The 6,287-nt window shown below is 41.6% G+C and overlaps 1 protein-coding gene across 1 annotated transcript in view; it reads right to left on the reverse strand.

The window, feature by feature from the left end:
• MBD5 (methyl-CpG binding domain protein 5) overlaps positions 1 to 6,287 on the reverse strand; it is a 33,116-nt gene that overhangs the window by 14,166 nt on the left and 12,663 nt on the right. The window lies entirely within an intron of this gene.

The following is a 6,287-nucleotide window of genomic DNA, read 5'->3' on the forward strand; positions in this document are numbered from 1 at the left end:
TTTTTATTTTTTTACTGTTGGGGGGGCTGCGGCGAAATATCTGGGGTCTAAATAGACCCCTGACATTTCCCAGAGAAGGGAAACTACCATGGATTACAGTAAGGCACACATTACAGTATTGGTTTATGTTAAAAAATCTGAGGGTTTAATGTCACTTTAAGAGCAATCCAGGATCCCCAAATCCCAGGGAACTCAATTATGCAAATCCCATCCCCATATTGTTCACCTATTATTTGGTTAAGCTGCGATTAAGACTGAGGGAGACAGGAAGGGGTGGGACAAACGTCTGACTGGCTGTAGGCACACATCAGACTAAAGCTGGTCATATACTACTTTCCCTATTTCTATCCCTGCTGACTTGGTGAAAGTCAAGCAGTGTGCGCCCCCCGCCCCCAACACAATGTCAAAATGTAATAGACCAGAGGCTTGGGATTCCCCCAGCCACAGCTAGTGTATGGCCAGCTTAAGCTCATGTTTAGTAAATAGACACCAAACACGTCAAGCCTTAAAATTGTGTGCGCCCGCCAACAGGCGACGCTTAAAACTATTTTACTGCTTATCAGTTTAGTGTTATCAGTGATTAATGGCCCTAAAATTATTGCTCTCACTCCGATGTTTGCAGCGATATGTAACATGTGCGGCACAATAGGTGCAATCGTCTTTTTTTCGTACATAGGCGCACCCGACGCATATCTGCGTGTGTATGTGGGGGGCGGGGGACAACATTTTTTTTATGCTTTATTTTTTTTAATGATTCTTTAATTTTTGTATAACTTTTTTTTTTTTTTTACACAACTTTATTGCTATTACATGGGGGGCTAAGAAGCCCCCTATGGGATAGCCAATTTACATGACAGGACCTGAGGACTAACAATGTTCCTTCACTGGACTTCATTTAGAAATCAAACTGAGGACTACACCCAGCAAAGGCTGAATGCACGGACAGCCAGGGATTTACCCCAGCAAGGTAAGCGGACTGCTGCACAGATGTCATCAGACTAAAAACAAAAGGAGGAACAAGGAGGAATGACAGGTATTTGGGTGGCTCAAATGTATTTGTTATTATGCCATCAGATTAGAAGAGGGAAGAGCCCAAACCCATAAGTATGCCGACATGGAGCTGCCAGGAAAGTCTATAGTCCAGGACAAAAACAGACCATTTCCTCTAAATGCAGTTCAGAAATGAGCAAAACACAATAAGAAAAACACTGAAGGAAAAAGGTAGCCAGACACATTGTATTATTAGAAGCAACAGTCAGCAGTGGTAGCCTTGCATTTCCTCTGAGCTTCGGTTTTAATAGGTGAATGCCGATAGTGCTTTGACCCAGATCGTTTGGGCCCATTCAGATCTCATAGTTGTGGTAATAGTTTATGTGTGGTAGTGCCATTCATTTAGAATGCAACCTGACAGAAAGTCTTCTGCCCTACAGAGATTTGGGAAGACCGTGTTTTGAAAATTGACTTTTTGTTGTACATTAATTCTTAAAATAACATCACATTAGCTTACTGTAATAAAATAAATATATTCACAGAATCTGATATAGCTTTCATCCATGCATCATCTCACAATGCAGCAGTAGAGGGAGACCCAGAAGCTAGGTAGTCAATGCATCCAAGAGATAACTGACACAAACATTTCTAACAAAACAGATCTATAGAAGATGGTGGTTTCATAACTGGCTGGATTCCTGAAATCTGGATTAAGTTATGTGTACAAGAATATCTCTTATTTCAGGTTTCATTGCCTTTTAAAAATCCTTTCCAGAATACTTTTTTCTATTAAACCAGCTCGTTTCTAGCCTCGTATACTGAAATAAATAAGGCCTTTTAATTTTTTCCCCCTTGTGTGTGTGTGTGTGTGTGTGTGTGTGTGTGTGTGTGTGTGTGTGTGTGTGTGTGTGTGTGTGTGTGTATATATATATCTATAATCTGGATAAATAGGGTGGAACTCCCCAGTGTAGACACAAACAGCTATAAAATCTTAACCACTCTATTAGAAATAAAAATGGTGCTAGAACAACCGTGTACAAATACTTCTTTTGGCCATGGCACTTATATAAATTTAGTGGAAAACCTTCAAAGTGAATGTTTATAATGTTCACTGGCCGATTAGCAGTGAATCTAATACTGGTGGGTAGAAGGGTGGGGGGTGGGGGAGGTAGACACTGCGTTTAGTTCTTCCTGTGGATGAGGTTTAATGCATTTTCGATGTGTTATGTTTAAAGTGAATTTACACTTTTCCAGCCAAATTGGAATAACACCTTTTCTATGTTACATGTTCCTACTCATACATTGCATAACTTAAATAAATGTGATGTTAAGGGGGAGGCTGTGCAAAGTTATATTTACTCTAATTAACCCTGTCTGTACTGTGCTGGCAGATCTCTTATCAGTTGTAAACTAGATTTGAAAACTGTCTATCCATACAAAGGGTGAAAGACTAGAGCCACTGTATGTTAATGAAAAGCTCAGTCTGTCCTTTAGTATGACTCTCGACTTTCACCCCTTAAGCAGTTGAGAGAAGTCTGCAAGCTGCAAAAAGGGCTTCACTTTAAACAAGAACCAACTAACCTCTGTAGCTACAATCACTGAGGAGATATTATTCCTCAGTAGTAGCTGACATTTGTTAGTTTCTCTCTGTAGCTCAGCGCCCCCTCCCAGCAGTAAGACTGAAGTCAGATGAGGCGATTCTGCCACTAGAGAAAATCACAAGCAGCCGGATCGCTAAAGAGGTTGTCTGCCTGTCCCTATGGAATTGGTTCCTCTGCAGCCAAATGCATCGGTATATCGCTCTTCTGTTGGCCAACATGCAGCTGAATCTCAATCGCTAGTGTTGTGACCGACATCTTGCTGCCTTATCTATAAAGCAAGCAATTCCATAGGGACAAACAGGCAACCTCTTAGCAATCTTGCTGCTGGCGTTTTCAACAAATTACCAGTAGCAGGATTGCTAGTGAAACAGTCGCCAGCCTGTAACCAAAGGGCAGGATGACAGGAAGAGGAGAGAAAAGTGCAGAGACTGCACTTGAAAAACATTGTTGCTTGTTCTTTGAACTTTATGGATGAGTTGCTCCACACTGGCTATAACTACAGAGCTCAGTGAGGGCATTTTTTCCATTAAAGTTTATTTACGACTTAAGAAAATAAAAATGTGTCCATAGCCTGTCCACAGTTCCACATAAAGGAAACTTTTACTAAGGAAGTAGAGGAGCAGCCATGGTTGATCTATTCTGAAAATGCAAGTTCCCTGTCTATCACAATGAATCAATGGTTTCTGTACTGTCCTGGCCCTGACCAAATATACAGCTAAGGAGTTTTGACTTCAATTTGACTGTCTTAGTCATTTAAACATTGTGGATTGACAGCCTACAATACAGCATTTTTAGAAAAAACATAAGCAATGGCAGCCTATGCATCCAAGTATAGTCTTCCTTCAACAAACTGTGTCTTAGTTGGAATGGGTAATAGTCTCGGTGTGTATGTCGTGTTTGTTTGTAACATACAGGGCATAGGCATTCTGTTCAGCCCCCAGCCAAGGGGAACTACAATCCAAGCATGCAGCTCCCCAACTAGTCCCAACATAAAGCCTTTAGCCTTATATAAAGCCAACAACAATGTACAAGGTGCAGTACAAATCACAATCAACCATCTATTACAATTCAACATGATCTGAGATGCTGATGTAGATTTAAAACCAATCACTAAAATCTCTTATAAGCTTTATCATGTTAATATCATTCCAAAAGGTGTTTTTAATATCTCTAAATCTGAAGCTTTCAATAAAATAAGACCTGTTGATCTTGCCATGAAGCTGCTTGTTCAGGCACTTCCTGTTATAGGGAGACAACCCTCTGTCACCGTCTCCCAACTGTACAATAGTGATCATGTCAATCAGGCTTTTGATGGTGACCACAAGAGGCTGTTACTTGTCATGGTCCACGGTTGTCGCCATCAGGAAACCACCCTGAGAAATGCCATACAGCTCTCCCTGGGGTGCTTGCATGTAGGTAGGAAGTTGCTGCATGAGATAAGCAGCAATGTGATGCAACAAAGGATTAAAAAACAGTGAAAATAAATATACATTACAGTACTGTGCAAAAGTTTAAAAGGCAGGTGAGAAAAAAATCTGCAAAGTAAGAATGCTTTAAAAAAATATATTTTTTTTATTGAAGTTTATCAATTTACAAAATGCAAAGAGTGAGTGAACAATAGAAAAATCTAAATCAAATCAATATTTGGTCTGACTACTCTTTGGCTTCAAACCAGCATCAATTTGCACAAAGTCAGGGATGTTGAAGGATTAGAGTCAGGTGTATGATTAACCAATTATACCAAGCATGTGCTAATGGTCATCAATTTCATAGGTAGGTTGAAAAACACAATCATTAACTGAAACAGAAACAGCTGTGTAGGAGGCTTAAAACTGGGTGAGGAACAGCCAAACTCTGCTACTGAGGTGAGGTTGTGGAAGACAGTTTCATGTCACAGGTCATACATCACCAAGACTGAGCACAGCAACAAGACACAAGGTAGTTAATACTGCATCAGCAAGGTCTCTCCCAGGCAAAGATTTCAATGCACACTGGGGTTTAAAGATGCGATGTGCAAAAAGAAACAGGCAATGTTGAGGACCATAGACGCAATGGTCGGCCAAGAAAACCTAATGCAGCAGATGAAAGGCACATCATGCTTACTTCCCTTTGACGTCGGAAGATGTCCAGCAGTGCCATCCACACCGAACAGGCGGAAACCAGTGGCACCCAGGTACACCCACCTACTGTAAGGAGAAGTCTGGCCAGAGTGGTCTTCATGGAAGAATTGCGCCCAAAAAGGCAAACCTCCGACGTGGAAAGAAGGCAAAGCAACTCGAAAATGCACAAAAGCATAGGAACTGAGGTGCAGAAATGGCAGCAGGTGCTCTGGGCTGATGAGTCAAAATTTGAAATATATGGCTGTAGCAGGAGGCAGTTCTGCAGTTTCTGCAAATGGAGTTGGAGATTTGGTCAGGAACAATGGTGTCCTCAATGCTGAGAAATACAAGCAGATACTTATCCATCATGCCATACCATCAGGGGGCATGTGGGATTGGCCCCAAATGTATTCTGCAGCAGGACAATGACCCCAAACATACAGCCAATGTAATTAAGAACCATCTGCAGCGTAAAGAACAAGGAGTCCTGGAAGTGATGGTTTGGCCCCCACAGAGCCATTACATGAAGAGACAGAATGATTTGAACCACAAAAGATCTGTGGTTAGTTCTCCAAGATGTCTGGAACTACCGACCAGCCAAGTTCCTTCAAAAACTGTGTGCAAGTCTACCTAGAAGGCAAAGGGCAGTCACACCACATATTGATTCGATTTGGATTTCTCTTCTGTTCATTTACTTTCCATTTTGTTCATTGATAAAAATAAACTATAACACGTATTTCTGAAAACATTCTTACTTTACAGCATTACAGCACACCTGCCTAAACGTATGCACAGTACTGTACACTGTGAAAAAAAAGGCAATTTATGGTACAAAGTGCTTTAGGAAACAAAATGTCATTTATTTAAGGTTTACCTACATTTTAAACTTTGGTTGACATATAGTCACTCTAGCTCTTTAAAATCCTAGTAAATAGTTTACCTTACAGGAACAGGGGAAGGACCTTTTACTTGGTGCTCTGGCTACCTTGCCCTGCTGCTCACTAAGCAGGTCACATACAGGCTTACAGGTCCCAGAAATCCTGCAACGTCATCCATTATTAATCTGCCCACCCTTCCTTCGGACTGATCAGTTCACTGACTGACTTTTATTTAGCTGGGAAGAGGAGCAAGGACGTCATGCCTGTTAAATAGAAAGAGCTGTTGCAGCGATGATGTGTGCCATGCAGGGAGGTTAGGATTGGAGGAAAAAGTGGAGGCTAAAGTGAACTTGTTAAGAGAGAGTGTGAGAGGGTGGGCGAGAGGGTGCGCGAGAGTGTGAGAGGGTGCGCAAGAGTGTGAGAGGGTGCGCAAGAGTGTGAGAGGGTGCGCAAGAGTGTGAGAGGGTGCGCAAGAGTGTGAGAGGGTGCGCAAGAGTGTGAGAGGGTGCGCAAGAGTGTGAGAGGGTGCGCAAGAGTGTGAGAGGGTGCGCGGAGGGGTATTCTGCTAGTCAGGTCTATTTTTAGTAGAACATCTGCTGTCTAAGACTTTACAGAGAACAGAACTTTGATTGAGCTCTACTTGCTAACTCCAAGTGGTAAGTATTAATTTTTACCTGAATTTTTTTAGTACTGATCTTGTACATATAAAAAAAAAAAAA

This window comes from Nanorana parkeri, unplaced genomic scaffold (genome assembly GCF_000935625.1).
Source record: "Nanorana parkeri isolate BGI_ZX_2015 unplaced genomic scaffold, ASM93562v1 scaffold974, whole genome shotgun sequence".
NCBI classification, from domain to species: Eukaryota; Metazoa; Chordata; class Amphibia; order Anura; family Dicroglossidae; genus Nanorana; species Nanorana parkeri.